This window comes from Protopterus annectens, chromosome 2.part0 (assembly GCF_019279795.1).
Source record: "Protopterus annectens isolate FY-2018-M chromosome 2.part0, PAN1.0, whole genome shotgun sequence".
Lineage (NCBI taxonomy): Eukaryota > Metazoa > Chordata > Ceratodontiformes > Protopteridae > Protopterus > Protopterus annectens.
In genome coordinates this window covers 1,051,611,841-1,051,633,635 of record NC_056728.1, presented here as the reverse complement: position 1 = coordinate 1,051,633,635, position 21,795 = coordinate 1,051,611,841, and the positions used below count along the sequence as shown (strand labels likewise).

Sequence of the window (21,795 nt, the reverse complement as noted above, 5' to 3'; positions counted from 1 at the left end):
CCAACGGACGCTTAAACGTCGTTCGGAGTTTGCAGAGGAGTTTTTTGGTCCCGCTTTTGCATACAAAATGCAGTCGGAGACTCCGACTACACAATTAGCTAAAAAGCGCAAGGAAAAGGACCGACACTCGCGGTCCGCGGTTTCGGCTGAAACCACGGCTAGTGTCTCTGTTTCGGCTGAAACAGAGTCCTCTGTTCTTCCTTCGGCCGAAAGCAGGCCTCTGATAGCCGAGGCTTCACAGAGCATGGTTGAATATGCTCAGCCTGGCTGAGGATCTCATTTCTTTGATCAGGGGATCCCAACCTCACCCAGACAGGGCCTTTCAACCCCCTCCAGATAGGAGGCCTAGGACTGAACCCCCGGAACCTGTTTCTACAGACTATTCCTCGGATGAGACTGATATCTCAGACCCTCAGGAAGGCCCATATTCTCCTTATGAGGATTCTGATGCAGAAGACTCCATTCCTTCTGCCTCCCCTCCTGAAGAATTTTCTTTTGGGGAAACGCATGCTATGAGGGAACACTTTCAATGGCAGGGCCAGGATTTTTCAGATTCAAGGAAAAGGCTAAGGACTTTCTTACACTTACCACAGCATAGGCCTTTAGCCATTCCTCCAGTACTAACAGTTGTTGATGCATATAATGATGCCTGTACTGCCCCTGATTCTCTTCCGGCCCCTGCCAAGCCTGACGGATATTACAGGGTCCCGGACACACACTACCATTTGTATAAGGCTCCTGTTGCAGATTCTGAAACAATTTCACAGGGCCCTAAAGCTGTGGCAGCTGCTTCTGCCAAAAATCCTCTCCCCTCTGAAAGGGAATCTAGAGCATTAGAGAGATGGGGTAAAAAGGTTTATACTTCTGCTACTCTTTCGGCCATGGCCTTAAACTGTCAATTTCACATGATTCAGTACCAGGAATTTTTGTTAGACCAGCTAAATAAAAAACTGTCCTCTCCTGAACCTATAGACCGCAAGTCCCTTCAGGACTCTCAGTAGGTCAGTAACCATTTCTTAAAATGTGGCTATGATGCACTGGAGGCTTCCTTTAGATCAGCTATGACTGTAACAGTGATTCGAAGGCATGCCTGGTTAAAAGAACAATCCTTACCAGACCATGTTAAGTCAATACTCCTAGATGCTCCTATGGAGAAACAAAGTTTGTTTGGCTCCCCTGCACAGGAGGTTCTAAAGAAGGTGGAGGAAAAAGCAAAATCTGTCCAAACAGTCAAGGATTTCTTACAGGTCCAACCTCTGAGGTTTAGCAGAAATTGGCCTTCGAAGAATTGGTCCTTTCCAGACACCTCCAGAGCACAGAGGCGCAGAAATAGACGCCCAAGAGGCAGAGGTCAATCCAGGGGTGCCTACAGGGGACGTCAGTGGCAACCTACCAACCAGAGAAGTACTGCCACAGATTCAACTACAACCACTTCCACAGGGCAGACACAATGACTTGGCTCTGATTCCGCCTACAAGGGAACAACTGGAAGCACCCTTGGGCGGAAAACTAGCTTTATTTTCCAACAACTGGCATTACATTACAGGAGACAAATGGACTTTACAAACAATAGACAAAGGCTACAGGTTTCACTTCCACACACTACCAAAAGAGAGAGGAATGCCAAACCTACCACCAAGCCAAAAAACAGACGCTCTAAGACAAATCAACAACTTACTAAGGATGAGAGCTATAGAAAAGGTACCGCCTATGGAACAAGGCCAAGGATTTTACTCCAGGCTTTTCCTTGTACCAAGAAAACAAAATCAATGGAGACCTATTCTCGACTTGTCCGCTCTGAACACATACCTCATTGTTCCAAAATTCAAAATGCTGACCCTCCAGCAACTTCTTCCCATGCTGGGCAAGGAGTCTTGGCTGGTGACTCTAGATCTCAAGGAGGCATACCTGCACGTCCCTATACGACCAGATTGCAGAAGACACCTCAGATTTCTTGCAGGATCAGAGCATTATCAATTCTCAGCATTGCCCTTTGGCTTATCTACTGCGCCCAGAGTATTCACGAAATGCCTGGCATCAGTAATTGCTCATTGCACGCTTCAGGAATTCAAATTTACCCATACCTGGACGACTGCCTAATACAAGCGGACAACAAGGCAAAATTAACAAAAGATTTGGAAAAGGTCATACAACTGTTGCAAGCCTTGGGATACACAGTCAACATGCAAAAATCAAGACTAGTACCATCCCAAAGGATAACATTCTTGGGTGCAGAACTGGATACATCAACTCAGATGGCTTTTCTCACAGAAGAAAAACAAAAGCAACTACCAGTATATTTCATGACATTAACAACACAAACTCAGCTTACTGCAAGGAAAGTCCTGCAAGCCCTGGGTTGCATGGCATCCTGCATAATATTGATTCCGCATGCCAGGCTGCATATGAGAAAGTTGCAGTGGTACCGAAGGAATGTATGGTCTCAACACAAGCACAGTCTAGAAGCCCAGATTCCAATAATTCCATGCCTGAAGCAAGAATTCCAGTGGTGGGCTCAGGCCTGTCAGTTGAACAGAGGACTGCCTTTCCACAAACCTCATCCAATCCAGACCATCACCACGGACGCCTCAGACCTAGGCTGGGGGGCACACATGGTGGACAAGTGCATACAAGGCCTATGGACCCAAGACCAGCTTAATCTACACATAAATCTAAAAGAGATGCTGGCAGTGAAACATGCAATCCAGGCATTCCGACCATTCCTTCAACAAGGTCACCTGCTGATAAGGACTGACAATACCACAGCAAAGGCACCCTGATAACACCTGAACAATCTACCAAACTGTTAGGAGTGACTATCGACAACCTCACCTATGATATTCACATTAACAACACCATACAAGCAGTGAACAGAAAAATTGGTTCCTTATACAGAATCAAACCTTTCCTTACTCCACAAGCCAGAACCACCATTGCCCAGTCTCACTTAATCTCTACACTTCTCTATGCTTCGTCTATTTATACTAATCTAAAAAGAACTAACCTCCAAAAATTATCACATGCTTATAACAATATCGCCAGATTTGCTACCAGCAACCCATACAAGACGCACCATTGTCTCAATCTTAAGCAACTCAACTGGCTTGAATTACCTAACTTACTAACATTTTTCCAACTCATCATTGCTCATAAAATCTTTTATCAACCTGAAAATACTCCTATTCTCACTAACCTTATCACCCCATACACGAATCTAACATCACTTCGTTCCTCTACTAGATTACTTGTCTGTACTATGAAGTCTAATAACTTGTCAGGCGATGGCATTTTCTCAAACACTGTTGGCAAACACTGGAACCTCCTACCAACAGACCTAACTCAATTACCATCCCTTTCTCTCTTTAAACTAAGACTCAAACTTCACCTAAAATCTCACTGGATGTGCCCCTGCACAAACCCTGACTAACTGCTTCCTCTTTCACTTCTATCTTCCTAATACCTAAGGCCACTTTCACCCTTTACCCCACTAATGTAGACTACTGATCTCCTTTCTTTGCTCTCTGACTTCTCCTCTCTTCCACATACTTTCCTCTTCAACCGTCCCACTTCTCTCCTGATTACAAAGGTTTGCATATAATTTTAATATTTACAAGCATATTATTTCCTTCTAACTAACTACCCCAAATATTACGAATGAGTAGTCTCATCCCCCCAAAAAAAAAAAAAAAAAAAAAAAAATTTCTTTTTCTTTGCTTGATCTATTTTTTTTTTTTTCTCTCTATACTCAAAAAATTGCTAATGTAATTCCAATATATATCGTTGTTGTATTGTGTATAATGTTGTGTCTGGAGCTTTTCTCCCCGGGCCTCTACTGAAAATGGACATGTATCCAGTTAGACTAGCCCGGTCAACAAATGTAAAATAAATAAAATAAATGTGGTACATCAACAAACAGGGAGGTACACACTCATATCCTCTATGCCGGATGGCAATGGACCTGTGGAATGTGGCCCTGAATCTCAACATTCAACTTCAGGCCAGATTTGTACCAGGAAAAGAAAATCCACTAGCAGACACCTTAAGCAGAACTACCACGGATGCTCACGAATGGATGCTGCATCCAGATATCTTCAAAACCATAACAAAGAAATGGGGACTACCAGAGATAGACCTGTTCCTCCCCACACAACCACCAATTGAAGAAATTCTGCACAAGAGCATACCACCCACTTGCTTGGAGGGTGGACTCCCTTTCCTTCAGCTGGAAAAACCTGACAGCATATGCATTCCCACCTCTTCCTTTGATGTACAAAGTCCTACTGAAGATCAAAGAGGATCAGCCAAGGGTAATCCTGATAGCTCCAGACTGGCCGAGGCAACATTGGTACCCGCTACTGAGAAGCATGTCTCGGACACACGCATGGCCTCTACCTCTATGTCCCTTACTTCTAACAGAACAACTACAAGATCCTACATCCAAACTTGAAAACACTGCAGCTAGCTGCTTGGAATATTGCATAAAACAAAATAACCCAGATGTATCTCAGAGGGTTAAGGGCATTATCCTGGAGGCTCGCAGACCCTCCACAAGGAAAACTTATTCAGCCAAATGGAAAAGATACCTCATTTGGAGTGCAGCAAAGGGAGAAAATGTCTCATTGGCAAACATAGCACACATCCTGGAATACTTAGCAGAACTGTTCCACAATGGCCTGTCCTACTCCTCCATTAAGATTCATGCATCAGCAATCTCAGCAGAATACAACAGGGATCCTCCTGTCTTCTCTCATCCTCTACTCGGACAGTTCTTGAGAGGAATCAAAAATGTAAAGCCTCCAAGGAAACCACCTTTACCTACATGGGATCTCAACTTTGTGCTGGAAAAGTTGACACTTCCCCCTTTTTGAACCAGCAGCAACAGCAGATTTACAGTTCTTGTCTTGGAAAACTGCTTTCCTGCTAGCAATCACTTCAGCAAGAAGGGTATCTGAATTACAGGCATTAATGGCAGTACAGCCCTTCCTTATCTTCCATCAGGATAGAGTCTCTGAGAACCAACCCTACCTTTATGCCAAAAGTGGTCTCCAGAGTATCATTGAACCAAGCGATTCATTTACCTGCATTCTTCCCCAACCCACAGAACAGGGGGGAAAGACTGCTACATACCTTGGATGTGCACAGACAATTACGCTACTATCTGGACAGAACTAAGACCAACAGAAAAACTGACCAACTTCTGGTAGCATATGCAACAGGAATGCAAGGAAAAGCAATTTCAAAACAGACCATCTCAAAATGGATAGGAAATTGCATCCGATTTTGCTACTCTTTTCATGGAAAGACAACTCCTGAAAATATCAGACCTCATTCCACAAGAGCTACAGCCACCACTACAGCTTTCCTGCGAGGAGTGGCTACCTAAGACATTTTAGAAGCTGCTACTTGGAGCTCCGTGCATACATTTGCCAAGCATTATAACCTCCCTTTATACTCCAGATCCCGAGCAGGTTTTGCAACTGCTGTGTTGCAAGGGATCTTGACTACACCATCTTTATCTTAGTGCCTCCTCCCCCAGTTTCGCTATGGTATTCTACCCATATGTTAGGACTGCAGATGCATCCTTGAAGGACATAGTACAGTTTTGTACCTACCATAAATGTAGATGTCTGATAGGTATGCATCTGCAGTCAGGATTACCCACCCTCCTTCCCCTCTGTGGTATTCCTAGGGTATCTATCCCTCTTTTAGCTAGCTGGGGGAAATTATTATGGTGTATTTGTTTTGTGTGTGTGTGTAATATATATATATATATATATATATATATATATATATATATATATATATATATATATATAATTTTTGCTCTCTACTGTTTGGAATTATTTGCATTTATCCAAATTTAGCCTTCCTAGAGGGCACCTGGGGCAAGAAACACTGAGGAAAATGGCGTCGGCTGATGCCTTTATACCACAGCAGCTATGACGTCGGGTGAAGTGCGACATCAGCAGAGGCCAGACCCAGACTTTGGAATCCGGCCGACTGAAGGGCTGCCTGAGGCAGGACAACCCATATGTTAGGACTGCAGATGCATACCTATCGGACATCTGCATTTATGGTAGGTACAAAACTGTACTTTCTGTTTGACTGCTTGGAGGGCTATCTCTGCCTTGTATAAGGCAATCTTTGACCCTGCTTTATTGGAAATACTGCATATCCATAAGTCAAATGGTACATGGGTTACTCGCTCTAATGACCTTTACCTGGTATGTGACATTAATAGAACCTGCTGAAGGGAGAGATTTGTCTCCCAGAGGTTACCACACCTTTAGAACAAACTCCCGCTTCAAGCAGAGTGCTTTTCAAACACAAATCTGGCTGATTGGATGGCTAACCATAAACTAATCCCAGGGATTCTGTGTCCCTCTTAGACAGGGGTGGTGGGTACTGATCGTGGAAATGAGGGCAAAGCTTGCCTTGTAAGGGCCCTAGGGTCATTAGCCTAGTAACCTCCTATGGTCCTATGAAAGCTTCAAGAAGCTAAATGAGCCTTCACTTGTAAATGAATGCAGGTGTTAAAAAATGATGAGAGGTGCTTATTTCCTTAATAGTATGTTGGTACCGAATTATAATGTAGGTACATAGTGTGGTGATGCATTTTCACTGCAATACATTTATGTAATGCCTACATTGTTTAATTATAAAATCAACCGGTTGCTTAATGTGAGCACTCTACAATAAAATTATGTAATGCTTTGTGGAAAACATTATGTACTTTGTAATTGTTTCATATACATGTATAGAGGGTGGTTGAAGTGCCTTGCCAGCATGCCCACCTTGTTTAATAGTTGCTAAATAGCTTTATTCGTGCTGCAGTGAGACAAACCCACAGGGCTGTCGCAACCAGCCTTTCACATCAGGTCATGGGTCACAAGTCCCAACTACACCACAAAAGGTGTACCAGGCAAAGGTGCCCACTGGCACACTAGTAATTGGAATCCTTTGGGTAGTCAGTCTTGCTGATGGTTCTTTATATTTGAGGGATTACTTCTAATGTCATGTGTGAAACCAGGTGTCCTTAACTCCAGCAAGCGCATCCATCTTTTTATTTGATCTCTCATGCTGTCTGCAGTCCTGCCTACTTAACTGGCTTGTTGAGCCTCAACTGAATTTACCTGGGACAGGAAGGCCACCTCTGAAGTAAGCACACATGGCTATTGTGATGATTAGATGGGCGTGTTTCCAGTGATGGTAAGAAAATGCAGGCAGTAAGTTCTATTAACTTACCCCATTGGTATTGATCGTCATTTTCATTGCCTGTGGTACTTGTCCAAGTATGTGGCATACTTTTATGAGAACCAATGTGGTAACTGTGTAGGTGGGAGCGATGTGGGGGGAGACCTTTAAGTTTCTCATCTTATCGTTTTTATTTTGCTTTTTAAGTAAAAGGAAAATGTTGACTTCATTTTTGTATTATAGAATTTGCATTTCTGATAGTGTTTTGATTAAAGTACCCCAAATTTATCCTTAAAGGATGAAAATCAGCTGCTTCATTTACATCAGAAAACTGAAAGGGGGAAAAAAATGAATAACTTGCTTCTCTAAACAATGAAGTGACCACCCAGCCATGTGATTGACAGCAAATCTGCACAAAGTGTAACTGAAAAAATCTGTTGTAGAGACTAGGAGACATCCTCAATCTTAATCTGACTGCTGCTACAAAAAAGGTTTCCTGTAAAGAGGTAAGAAATGTAAAGCTAGTGTGTGTATTTGGACACTGCCATGATTTACTGTAACAGGCTGCAGTGATACCAGTTCAGAAGGGGGGGGGGGGTTGCAGCAAATTTGATTGGGTCTGTAGTATTACAGCAAACTCTGTATAATCGACCCCCCCCCCAAAAAAAAAAAAAAGAAAACACAAAATTCCGAACAAATGCAACATTTTTTTTCCCCAGGGGAAAAAAAAAATCACTGGTACGCAAAAAAAAAAAAAAAGAAACCCAAACAAAGTAGGGGGGCGTCACCCCTCACTCCCAGTGTGGTGGACTGCCCCCCACACCCCCCTACTTAAATACACCAACTCCAAGATTGCACCACAGTGGAGGAAATGGCAAAGTCCTGAAAACAGACCAGTGATTTTTTCCCTAGGAAAAAAATCGCTGTTCCGTGTCTTTAGTATTTTGCCATTTAGCTGTCGATTTAAGCGTTCGCTTATTGAATAGGGACCTGATTTGATTACCTAGGCCACCTTGTATATAATAACAGAGAATAGGTTTATTGGTTTTGCCTTTTGATTTTCACACAATTCTTTGAGAAAGTAGTAGCACTTTGAGTTGACAGTGCAAATAATACTTAATCTTGACTTTGAGTCTTATATTTTTTTATATAAATGTCAAGTATTAATCCATGTGCAACTTATTGGATAGCACAGTGGTCAAGTACCAGATTTGTGCATGTTTGTATAGCTTGCCTCTGTATTCAAAGGGTGGTGATCGGTGTCCCACAAGACACTTTTCTATGGCTGCATTGTCAGAGGTCTGTGAATAACCAAGTATGTTGGTTGGAAGCTGGATAACTCAGTAAAAGATGCTGAAGCTGTTTAAGATGGCTTTCAAAAATGTGCATATTGAGGTAATTACGTCTGCCTAATATCAGTAAATGTAGCATGACATTAATGCCTTTGGAGACTTTGTGATAGTCCATTTAAATTTTCATGTACACTGAAAGGTTTAATATACTGCTGCGTTAAATCCGTGAGTTTTGACCTTTGCCTTTGAATTGTGTGTGAAAGGAGCATTAAAAGGGAAAGTAATTACCTAACTGGTAGGCTAAGAGCCAAATGAGTCTTCGGACAGTTCTAGAAAATTCCTGAAATATGCAGGCTTGATGGATCAATCTTTGCGTCTGTTATATAGTACTAAAAATATGTGTATGGGTATTTAAGTTTAGCCAAAAAATACACAAGTGACACTACAAAAAAAAAATCCCCAAAAGTAGATAGTGGTTCAAGTTTATATGCGTTTATTATACCCATCAGCGATGGTTGAATATGTAGTCCATTTAATTCTAAACTGCATGGCTAGCCAGTCACACTTTGGAAGTAGTTTCTACTTTATCACTGGCTTACTTTAGCTGCATTCATTCAGGCATAGTGAACACTAAGAAAAGATTCTGGCACTGTGATTTAGCCTTGCTCCTCCTAGATTTTGTTCTTTTGATGGACCCGTTTACAGGAGTATAATTTAAATACATGAACTTTGCCTATACAAAGATTCAGTGCCACTAACTGTAATAGGGTTTGGTATTCAAAGCTGTTTTGAAAAGTAATGTTACCCCTGCTGAGATTTCTCTGGTTAGGGATTAAGTATGTACACTGATGCAAGCCATTTATTACTGCACTGTATTTTGTAGCCTTTGAATTTAATGGTGTATTATAAAAACTGTAGTGTTGGAAAATTGAAGATGTTCTTCGTCTACCATTGCTGCAGTCCTGACATATGGGTATTCCGCTGTCCACCATCGGCCCGAATACCAAAGGGCTAGAATCTGGCGTCGGTCATGGCGCTCGAGGCTGACATCAGTATGTGCCAGTATAAATGCGCATGACCGACGCCATACCCACAGTCTTTCTTGCCGCGTGGTCCTAAGCAGAAGCAGCGTTTGCAAGTGCCGTTCGGCTTTCTGGAATTGTCGGTTTTCGAGTTGCAGACCGGAGACCAAGCTGGGCTAAGTACCCCGTTGGGGACACTTTTGTCTTTTTCTTGCCTCAGTATTACCGGATGTCAGAAAAAGTTAATACCTGTATTTCTTGGGGGAAACAGATTCCTCATAGGGATTGCCATTTACTCTGTATTCCTTGTTTGGGCCTGGGTACGGCGTTGTTGGGTGTCGCTTTTGTGCTGCCTTTACTAAGCGCACTATTAAGCGTCGCTTGGACTGTGCTAGGCCAGTGTTTGGTAAACGGTGCAATTATAGCATGCCGTCGGATTCTCCGCCTAGTTCGGCTAAAAAACGCATAGAGTAATCCTTTGCGGTCCAAACAAGGTGAGTCCATTGCGGACGCCGGTTCGGTAGGGCCACCGACTACTTCTACGGCTCCTTCTGACAGTTTCGCGGAGTCTCAAGGGGAGCCTTTGCTACTTCAGGTGGCTTCTCCTGTTATGGGCCAGGCTGAAGGGGCTTCTCATATGTCGGTGGTTCCCTCCCCTCACAGAGTTTCTAGGCCTCCCCCTTCTCATAGTAAAAGCCTTTCTAAATCTAAATCTGCCCCTGCTGGTGTCTGTCCACAGGGTCCAGCTCCTAGAAAGCACATGTTAAAGGTGGCGGAGAATTTGATTACTTTAATTGGGGGTTCTATGCCTCCCCTTGAGAAAAGGCCCAGGGTAGAGCCTGGGATAGAGGGTCTGGATCAGTCTTCCAATGACTCTGATTCTTCTGTGGTGGAGCTCCAGGATTTCCCTCCCTGCTCTTATTCAGAGGCTGAGGTTTCTACTCCCTCTGCGTCTCCTCCTGCAGATTTTTCTTTTTTCTGAAACCTGGCATTCCATGAGGGAGCATTTTAAATGGGAAGGCCAGGATTATTCTGATTCTCGTAAAAAGCTTAGAGGATTCTTGTTTTTGCCTCAGCATAGGCCTTTGGCTATTCCCCCTGTATTGGATGTTGTTCAGGATGTATTTTCTGAGGCTTCTCTTAACCCTGACTCTTTGCCTCCTGCCCCTGCTAAACCAGATAGATACTACAGGGTACCGGAAGCTCACTAGTATTTATACTAGAGTCCTAGGGCTGACCCAGACACCATTACTCAAGGCCCCAAGGGTGTCAGGGCTGCTGTGGTTAGGATTCCAGTTCCTTTGGACAAGGATGCTAGAGCTCTGGATAGGTGGGGTAAGAAGTTGTATACCTCTTCCACTTTAGCTATGAGAGCTTTAAATTGTCAGTTTCATATGCTCCGGTATCAACATTATTTGCTGGGCCAATTGAAATGTAAAGTTGATGCTTTATCTGAAGGTATTGAATGTAAAGAGCTTCAGGATTTAGTGCATGTTTCAGACCGAGTTGGTAAGCATTCTTTGCAATGTGGTTTTGATGCTTTGCAGGCTTCTTCCAGGGTGGCTGCTACTAGTTCAGTTCTTCGCAGGCATGCCTGGTTAAGAGATCAGACATTGTCAGAGCATGTTAAAGCTCGAATTATGGATGCTCCTTTGCAGTCTGATGTTCTTTTGGCCCTCCGGTTGAATCAGTTTTGAAAAAATGGAGGAAAAAGCTAAGTCTATGCAGACAGTTAAGGATTGTTTACAGGTTCAGCCCCCTAGGTTCAGTAGGAATTGGCCTACTAAAGGGTGGTCTTTTCCCTCTTCAGATTCAGTCTAGGGGCAGGTCTAGGCGAGGTTGGGGTAGAGCTTCCTCTCAGGGCCCTGCTGCTCCTAGGACTTTGGGTTCTTTTACCCCTTCTGCTGGGGAGGGCAGGGGTCAGTCCTTTCGGAAACAAACTCAATGACCTGCGTCTTCAGCTGCCGGACTCTGCCATGTTGGCAGCTCCTCTAGGAGGAAAACTGGGACTTTTCGCACTTGGCATTTGGTTACCCAGGACAAATGGGTATTGGACATTGTAAGTCGAGGCTACGAATTTTATTTCCACACTTTCCCTCCTTTCTAAGGTATGCCAGATGTGCCTCATCAGCAAAGACTGGAAGCACAGGCAAAAATTTCTTCTCTGCTTCAGTTGACGGCAATACAGGAAGTACCTTCTGCTGAAAGAGGCACAGGGTTTTATTCCCGTCTTTTCTTAGTGCCAAAGGAAGTAAATACTTGGAGACCAATTCTGGATTTGTCCATTCTAAACACCTTTTTGGAAATTCCAAAGTTCAAGATGTTAACGTTGCAGCAGTTGCTGCCTATGCTGGGCAAGGATCATTGGATGGTAACTCTGGATCTCACGGAGGCCTATTTTCACATTCCTATCAGGCCCAGTTCCAGGAAGTTCCTGAGATTTCGGAATGGGAATTTGCATTATCAGTTCTCTGCATTGCCCTTTGGCTTGTCTACTGCGCCCAGGGTATTCACAAAAGTCCTGGCTCCAGTAATTGCTTTTTTCAGACTGCAAGGAATTCAAATTTATCCTTATCTGGACGACTGTTTGATTCTGGCTCATGGCAAGCAAAAACTTCTTCAACATCTTCACTATGTAATGACAGTTTTAGGATGCCTAGGGTATTCTGTGAACGAAATAAAGTCCAGTCTAGTACCCTCACAAGAGATGTGTTTTCTGGGTGTGTGACTACAGCAATCCAGATGGCATTTCTTACCCTGGACAAAGACATCTTCATCAATACTTCCTACAGTTTTCAGTAATGTCCAGGCTGACTGCATGGACAGTCCTTCAAGCCTTAGGGTTCATGGCATCTTGTATTCTAGTACTTCCCATTGCCAAACTGCATATGAGGGAGTTACAATGGTATCTCAAAAGCGTGTGGACTCAACACAGCCACGATTTGGACACTGTCATTCGGATTCTCCCTTGCATACTAAAGTATTTCTGTGGAGGGCTCAGGAATGTCACCTAAACAAGGGACTCTCTGTGACCCAGCCAGAGGCATGTCAGATATTAACGACAGACGCCTTGGAGTCAGCCTGGGGAGCTCATCTCGAAGGGAAATGGATTCAAGACCTTTGGCCCCCAGAGCTACTTCATTTATATATCAACATGAAAGAGATGCTGGCAGTTCAATTTGCTTTGGAAGCATTCAAGAGCCTACTTCAATCAGGACTGGTGTTGATTCGAACAGACAACATGACAGTCATATGGTACATCAACAAGCAAGGGGGAACCCATTCTTATCCATTGTGCAGACAAGCAATGCTAGTATGGGAAACTGCTTTAAAACTGCACATCACTCTTCGGGCACAGTTTCTGCCAGGAGCACAAAATTCTTTAGCAAATGTTCTGAGCAGACAGATTGTGGATCCTCGCGAATGGAAGTTGGATCATCAGGTGTTTTTGCAGTTGACCATGGCTTGGGGAACTCCAGACATAGATCTGTTCGCTTCTCCTCTGAATTTTCAACTGCCAAAGTTTTGCACAAGGCTATTTCATCCGAAAGCCTGGAAAATAGGTGCACTATCCTTCAGCTGGAGAAACCTGCACGTGTATGCCTTTCCTCCTTTGCCTCTTCTTCCAAAGGTATTGTTGAAAGTCAGGAGGGAAATGCCTCGCATGATTCTGATAGCACCAGATTGGCCTCGACAACATTGGTACCCTCTCTTAAGGAGTTTAATTCTTGGGACACCTTGGCCATTACCACAGATTCCTCACTTATTGACTCAGGAGGACAATCATTTTCTCAATATCGGTGTGCAATCTCTTTACCTGACAGCCTGGAGAATTCAGTTTTGGGGAAGGAAGGCCTGCAGCTTCCACAACAAGTTTTGGATGTTCTTTTGGAAGCCAGGCGTCCTACTACTCGGAAAGTTTATGCTGATAAATGGGAGAGATTTTTTCTTTGGAGTGCAGCTCACGGCTTTGATGTTAAATTGCCTAACTTGAGTTGTATTTTGCAATGTTTGACTGTTGTTAGACAAGGGATTGTCTTTCTCTTCTGTTAAAGTGCATGCTGCAGCTATTTCTGCTCACTATGAATGTGACCCTCCTTTGTTTTCTCATCCATTGGTTAAACAGTTTCTTAGAGGGGCAAAGAATATAAGACCCCTGAAAAGAGCTCCCACTCCAGCCTGGGATCTTACTTTTGTTTTGGAGAAGCTGACTCTGCCTCCATTTGCACCTGCAGCTACAGCTGAGTTGAAGTTGTTGTCTTGGAAGACTGCTTTTTTGTTGGCTGTTGCTTCTACTCGAAGGGTCTCTGAATTACAGGCCCTCATGGCAGTAGAACCATTTCTGATTTTTCACAAGGACAGAGTTTCCTTACGTACTAATCCTACTTTTATGCCTAAAGTAATTTCAAATGTGGCACTGAACCAATCTATACATTTGCCTACTTTTTATGCTGACCCCCGAAATAAAAGGGGTGAAAGTTTTGCATTCTTTGGATGTGCATAGGCATTTTAGATATTATTTGAGCAGAACCAAAGAGTTCAGAAGATCTCAACAGTTGTTTGTTTCTTTTGCTTTGACTTCACAAGGGAAAGCTGTTTCAAAACACACTATCTCCAAGTGGTTGGCCATTGTATTGCTTTTTGTTATTCTCATCATGGGAAAGATGTTCCTGCTGGGATCAGGCCTCACTCTACTAGGGCTACGGCCACCTCTACTGCTTTTTTGAGAGGGGTAGCTGCTAGGGACATTTTGGAGACAGCTACTTGGAGTTCTGTACATACATTTACTAAGCATTATCATTTACCTCTTTATTCTAGGTCTAGGGCTGGGTTTGCCACTGCTCTTCTACAGGGCATGTTAGCAGCTCCTAATTCTATTTGGTTGGCCATCCTCCCTGTTTTCCGTTGCTCTGGGATTCTACCCATATGTCAGGACTGCAGCAATGGTAGACTAAGAACATAGTACAGTTTTGTACCTACCATAAATGTAGATGTTCGAGGATATCCATTGCTGCAGTCCAAATTTCCCTCCTACCCCCTTATTTAGGTTTGGGTTTTGGGTGGTATTTTTTGCATTCTGACGTCTGAGGCAAGAAAGACTGTGGGTATGGCGTCGGTCATGCGCATTTATACTGGCACATACTGATGTCAGCCTCGAGCGCCATGACCGACGCCAGATTCTAGCCCTTTGGTATTCGGGCCGATGGTGGACAGCGGAATACCCATATGTCAGGACTGCAGCAATGGATATCCTCGAACATCTACATTTATGGTAGGTACAAAACTGTACTTTTCAAGGACAAAAGTAATATTTACCAACGTGTTTCTTTTTTTTTTTTCTACTTTTCTGTAAGGCAGTGTTTATTTCTAAGCCAACACCAAATTTGGGAATCTAATACCAAATGTGTTGTCAAAAAAGACAAAATACCTTTCACGATTATTGGACCAAGCTTTTTTAGAACATGAAGTAAATAACTCCAGTTTTGTCTCTAAGTGGAAAGTATTTTCACTGCTAGACTTTCAAGTATCTTGTAGGCTGCAAAGACTCTGTAATGACTAAAACAAGCGTAGAGCATTCTGCATGAATAGTTTATGCAGAATTTCATGTAGTGTTCAAGTGATGAGACTCTAGATATGTAAAAATAGATGTTAATGTGGTTGGCAAGTTTTATCAAACCTGAGTCTAAAAAAACTGACAGGATATGTAGGCTTCAGAGATATGCATATTAAAGATGCCATTTACTAAAGAGTTAAATGAACAAAGAATATTGCACAACAGCTGTCCTTACTCATGATTAATGACTTTGTAGATAGTGTGCAAAATTTCAAAGGTTAACCATCTGAGAATAGACAAGTCCCTTCTGAATAAGGGACAGTAACCAGTTCTTGCACTTCTTGACTGACTAGGAGTAAACCACAGATGTTATGTAGTCCTATCTCGCCGTAATTTTCGGCTCTGACTCTGCCGATATTAAAGCTCGAGAGCATTTACTGGCTCAAAGCTAGCCCCTATCCCATGGTGCCTCATGGCAAATCCCCAGATCTCGTTTGCCACAAAAGCTTCGAGGTTGTCTTGCTGGCTCATTGGCTAAAAACTATTTTTTGCTAAATTTAGTCGTCTGTCTCTGCCGCTCTCGGTCTCTGCCGCTCTCGGTCTCTGCCGCTCTCGGTCTCTGCCGCTCTCGGTCTCTGCCGCTCTCGGTCTCTGCCGCTCTCGGTCTCTGCCGCTCTCGGTCTCTGCCGCTCTCTCGGTCTCTGCCGCTCTCTCGGTCTCTGCCGCTCTCTCGGTCTCTGCCGCTCTCTCGGTCTCTGCCGCTCTCTCGGTCTCTGCCGCTCTCGGTCTCTGCCGCTCTCTCGGTCTCTGCCGCTCTCTCGGTCTCTGCCGCTCTCTCGGTCTCTGCCGCTCTCTCGGTCTCTGCCGCTCTCTCGGTCTCTCTGTCTCTGTCTCTGTCTCTGTCTCTCTCTGTCTCGGTGCGACTGTTTTTGAAAGTTTTTCGACCCCTATTCCCCCCCTTAGTACTGTATGGCCCGTTTAAGTTAGAGGGCCTTTCCTCCCTCTGGGTGTCTGAACTTTTTTTTATCTTCTCTCTTCCTCATTTTATTATTGTAGTTAATACCTTTAATATTATCTAACTTGTCTTTCGATTCTCTAAATGTCAAAAGACAAGGATAGGGAGCATAAGGATCATTGCCCTTCGAGGTTTGTGATAGGTGTGCGCAGAAAATATCTCTTACAGACAGCCACACCAGTTGCGTGTATTGCCGTGGTGAAGCCCATTTGCAGGAACCCTGCACATTGTCACGCATTTAGCACTACAGTTTTAAATAAGAGAAATTGATGGGGGGTCTCATGACCAGTTCCTTCCAGGAACAGCTGGAACTTGGTCAGACAGCTCCAAAATCCTCTAAGAGAAAATCATCGACCCCGGCTTTGGAGCAGACAAAGACTAGTCTGAGTCAAGAAGTTCCGGTTCCAACTCACCTTTATCTATTTTGGTGCCATTGCTTTCATCGGGTCAGAGAACCTTCGGTACCAAAAATTTTTAACTGACATAGAGGTTGTCTCTCCCACTTTGAGATCTCATATTTTGAAGAGAAGGAGATCTCCTCCTGTCTCCACCAAATCCTCCAGGACCCTATCAGATGAGGACATCGAGAGGGTGGTGAAGAGGTTGCTTTTGGATCCAGCTCTGGCAAGAAAATTGATCCCTCCAGACCCAAGGGTCTTGGAGCAGACCTCCTTACTGACAATTGTTCCTCTTCCACTTGGCTCCAGGGATGCAACTTGTTTTGTCGGAGCCAATTACTCTATCCTCTGGCTGTCTGGAGCCAAGGGTTCTGGGAGCAGAGACACTCGTGTTGACTCCGAGGGGGATAGTCACCCTAGGTTCTCATTAGAGTCGACCCTCCCTCTTAGAGCCTCTGCTCAGCTTGGCTCCCACTTCTACTTCGGAGCCGTTCCCTCTTGCTAGGAGTCGACCATCCGCCCCCCTGAGCGGAGGTCTTTGGAGCGGGAGGCTTTTGACACTATAGAGAAGGCTTTATTCTCTACTAAAGCCATTTCATTGGTACCTGTGTCCCACCAGCAAAAGGCAGCAACCCCCCCCTGCCACCCCCACAGCATAGTGAACCAGAGGCCCAAGTATCCCTCACTGGAGGTGCCCCCCTCTTCCGAGACCTCCCCAGATTATCCCACTGGAGAGCTCCCTCAGAAGAGGCTGTGTAAGAGGAAACCTGTCTATTCACCTGAATCTGTCCTGTCAAATACTGATTTAGAGGAATCAGAAGGGTCCTCTAGATCCCCCTCTGAGGTTCTCTTTCTGACATCCTAGAAATCTTTAGACGAGGTGTGATTGGAAGACCTCGAACCCTACTGAGGATGAATCAGTGTGTCTTAAGGCCTTTGGTTCTTGATCTTGCACCTCCAGACGCTGCCTTATGACCAACTTTTGTGGGTCATATTGCGGAAAGCATGGACCTCTCCAGATTCGGTGGAGCCTGTCTTGAGGAGGCCACATTTGACTGCACCTGACGACAAGGCTTTCCTTAGTAAGGGAGTTCCAGTTGATGCTGTGGTGGTAGCAGCAGCCACCAAGATGGAATTCTGAGACATCTTCTAATATCCAGCCTCCTAACAAGGAGTCCAGGATGATGGATATGTACGAGAAGCATACTTTTTCTTTAGCGGCACTTACACTAAGATCGCTGAATTACCTGACTCATTTCCCTCCTCTTCAGAGGGATCTGAAAGTTGCGAGACACCCTCCAGGGTTCAGTAGCTCCAGGTTCCATGGATAAGGTTTCTACGCAGCTCTCCACCCTTACTTCCATAGCCAACTCCTCCATGAGGCTGATCTCATACACAGCAGATGGAGCGAGTAGGGTAACCGCAGCAGGGAATATCCCTCGGGAGACATTCGTGGATGCGTCTTTGTAATTTTATGGAATCCTTCTTCCTTCACTAACGTTCTCTTTGATGGTTCATCTCTTTTAGGACCCCAAATGAAAGACTTCGACTAGGTGCGAGCAAGAAGGGAAAACCTTATCTGCTGTCAGTCCATTTCTCTCTCCCAAGGGTAACGCAGGAGGGAAAATGTGGTTCCTTTAATCCCAAAAAGGTTTCCCTCTGGTACAAGGTCGAGCCTCCCCCAGAGGCAGAGGGGGGAGGATATAATGGAAGACGCTGCCTTCGCGGCAGAGGAGGTCCGTAGCAAGAAAATGGAGACACTCTGATCGTCCCTTATGTTGCCCCTGAAGGGTTGCCAGACTGTTTCTGGAGGCAGACTGGGGTCGTCTATCTCTGCAACCAAGCTCCTGGCTAACTATCACTCAAGATAGTTGGGTACACACAATATCCAGAGGTTACCTGATCCCCTTTGTTTCGGAACCCCCAACAAACCGGTCTCTACCAGACATACCACCCATCCAGCTAGGCCGTGCATCATCAGAGGTCATCTCGTTGCTGCAAAAAAAGTATCCAAGAAGACCCCGCAGAGCAAGTAGGATCTGGAACTTATTCTCTAGTTCCAAAAAAGACACTGGACTTTATCAATTCTAGATTCCAGCAGGCTCAACAAGCATGTAAAGAAATCAAAGTTCCGAATGGTCACTTTGCAGTCTATATTTCCCTTTATCGGGAAAGAGAGCTGGATGTGCTCAGTCTTTGTCCAGGATGTGTACTACCACATCAAAATGGACTGGCGCTCCAGGAGACACTTGCGCTTCCGGCTGGGAGCCAGACATTTTCAGTTCAGAACACTAGCCTTTGGCTACACTACAGCTCCCTAGAGTGTTTACCAAATGCATGGCAGTGGTAACTGCTCACCCGAGATGTTAAGGATTCCAGGTGTTTCCATACCTAGACTGGCTCCTCACTGCTACCATCAAGCATCAACTCATCAGGACCAGGGACTAGACTCTATCCTTGTGCACCAGTCTAGGCATCACTGTCAACCTACAAAAGTCTGTCTTATCTCCCTCGCAGCACATTGTATATTTAGGCTCAAATAGGCATAACTACCATGTCAGTAAGGCTAACACAGGAAAGAGTGGAGTCTCTACGCAGTCATATCAGATCCTTGCTAAACAAAGTTCAGGCCAGAGTAGTCCAAGTCCTAGGGACTGTGGCTTTACACCATCCTATTACTTCCTCTTGCTCGCCTACTCACGAGTACTTCAGTGGCTGCTGTTTGCCCAATGGTCAATGCAAGACCTTCCATTGTCTCACCATATTTTGATAAGACGCATGCAGAAAGTATCTGATGTAGTTGCACACAACAACTATCCTAGGTTGTCCACTTGTTCCTCCGCAAGAAAAAGCAGTTTTGACCATGGATACTTCCCAGATAGGGTGAGGGGGATTATCTGGGAATGACAGTCCAAGGTACTTTTCAGAACCACTTCAATGTTCTGGAGATGAGAGCGGTGCTATATGCATTGCAAGCACTTCATAGCTCTCTTCCCACCGGGATGATTGCGATTCAGTCAGACAACATGTCTGTCACCTGGTTCATAATCAAAGGGGGGAACCAAGTCTTACCCGCTTTGCTGAGAGGCCTTAAGAGTTTGGGAATGGGCGATCCTGCTTTGCCGAGAGGCCTTAAGAGTTTGGAAATGGGCGATGGATACTCAACACTTCCTAATAGCAATGTATATCCTGAGGAAATCCAGCGTAATAGCAGACACTCAGCTGAGCAATTCTGATGCCTCGCGTGGTCCCTGAATCCAGTGGTTGCGAAAGATCTTTTACAGATAGGTCGCAGCAAGGCTGGCCCCATTTGCCACTCACCTAAGCACCAAATGCAGCAGCTACTTTGCCCTCATTCCCCATCCGGGGATGCTACCCATGGATGCTCTAGTTCATGATTGGCCCCCTGGACTTCATTATGCCTTTCCTCCTTTTCCACTCATCCCCAAAGCAATACAGAAAGCAAGACAGTTGGAGTTCCTTGATCCTCATTGCTCCTTACTGGCCTTGGGAAGTTTTGTTTCCCTTGCTGTGGCCCTACCTTTTGGAGGAACCATGGATTCTGGACCCATTTCCAGATCTCCCGATTCATCAATCGGGACAGTTCCACCCCTTCATCCACACCCTCAAATTAACAGCATGGTTGCTCCAGTTCCACAAATAGCCAGGTGTATTCCTTTATTCCCTGCGGTCAAACACATTCTAATTTCATCCCATAAACCTTCCACTCAAACTATATTCCAGCAAATGGAAAAGGTTTTCACTTTGTGCTACGAATCGGGGCTTAGATCTGTATACGGCTCCTATAGAATCTAGTTTATCCTTCCTAACGTCAATTTTTCATAAAGGAGCAGCCGCCGCTACAGTTAAAGTTCAGTTAGCTACGATTTCCAATTTCCACTTTGGCTTCATGGGAAATCTGATCATGCAGCACTCCTTGTGTAAAACTTTCTTGAGTTCTTCTCAGGTCTCCAATCAAACAACCATTAGAACCCTGGGACTTAAATTTAGTCCTCTCATCTTTGATGTCTACACCCTTTGAGCCATCCTCGTCGGACCTAAAATTATGGAAAACATTTTTAGTAGCCATAAAATCTGCTAGTAGAGTTTCAGAACTGCAAGCTGCAACTGTTCGATCTCCTTACATTATTTTTCACAAGGACAGTCTCTCTCAGGACAAACCCTTCCTTTATTCCCAAAGTATGCTCAGAGCACAATCTGAATACTACTATTGAGCTACCTGTGTTTTTTCCATACCACTCTAATAAATCTGAGTATAGACTACAGCTAGATGTTCACATAATACTGAGGTTTTATCTACATAGGACTAAAGAATTCAGAAAATCAGATGAACTCTTTTTCTGACAAGAAAGGCTTGATTGTTTCTAAGATTACCCTTTTAAAATGGCTTTCGGATTGCGTATCATTTGCCTATCAAGTTGGCATACAGTTACCTGTTAAAGGTCACTCTACTAGAGCTGTAGCTACTTCACATGCCTTTAGAATCTAGGCTTCCAACATACTATTTGTGCAGCCGCTACTTGGGCAAGACCACATTTGTCACTCATTACAAATTGGATTTGACCTCCCGATACAGGTCTTCCTTTAGGTCCACTGTGCTGAAGTCTCTTCGCTTGAGCCACCCAGGATATAGGTGCTAGGGACACTGTCCCATCCATCAAGAATTATGGTGAGATAGGACTGCATAACATGAAGTTATGTACTTACCATAACGTTCCATGTTTGTAGTCCATCTCTACTGTATTCTGCGTCCCTCCCTCCAACCCTCTTCCTGTTTTATGGGGGATCTGGTGGACTATAATGGTGCTGCCTGACATGGTTCTCTCGTTGTCCACCTGGCATGGATCATATTTTCAAATCCTTTGTCTGCATTTATGCAGCTCTCATACTGGTCTTACCTGATGGACATTGCTTTCTTGCAAACAAAATCTGGGGATTTGCCGTGAGGCACCATGGGATAGTGGCTGGCCTCGAACCAGTAAAAGCTCTTGAGCTTTATTGGACGAGTTGGCGCTGAATATCTTTTCCGAACCCATCCAGCAAAGAATATAGGCAAGATGGGCTACAGACGTGGAACGTTCTAGTACATGACTTTAACTGAGCTTATGCACTTATATGGGATTTCATATTCGCTGAGATCCTCGAGGGCTAGAACATTTGTAGTGTGTTGCCCCTCACCCGAATGAATAACCTCTTTTAGAAGCATTTAGGAGCCAGTTATTTAATACAGTAGGATACTGTGATCCCCAGCAGCCTGAGGAGCTGTAGTCCCTAATGCATTTGTTAAACATCCTAGGGG

The 21,795-nt window shown here is 44.4% G+C and overlaps 1 protein-coding gene across 6 annotated transcripts in view; it reads left to right on the top strand.

Annotated features, from left to right (window-relative positions):
- ELAVL2 (ELAV like RNA binding protein 2) overlaps nt 1–21,795 on the top strand; it is a 1,537,668-nt gene that overhangs the window by 659,769 nt on the left and 856,104 nt on the right. Inside the window, exon 2 of one of the 6 annotated variants that reach the window (XM_044061278.1) lies at nt 7,492–7,700. The exons of the other annotated variants lie outside the window; for them this stretch is intronic. The gene's annotated coding sequence lies outside the window, so the exon portion shown is untranslated. The remainder of the gene's footprint in view (nt 1–7,491; nt 7,701–21,795) is intronic. 6 annotated transcript variants of the gene reach the window in all.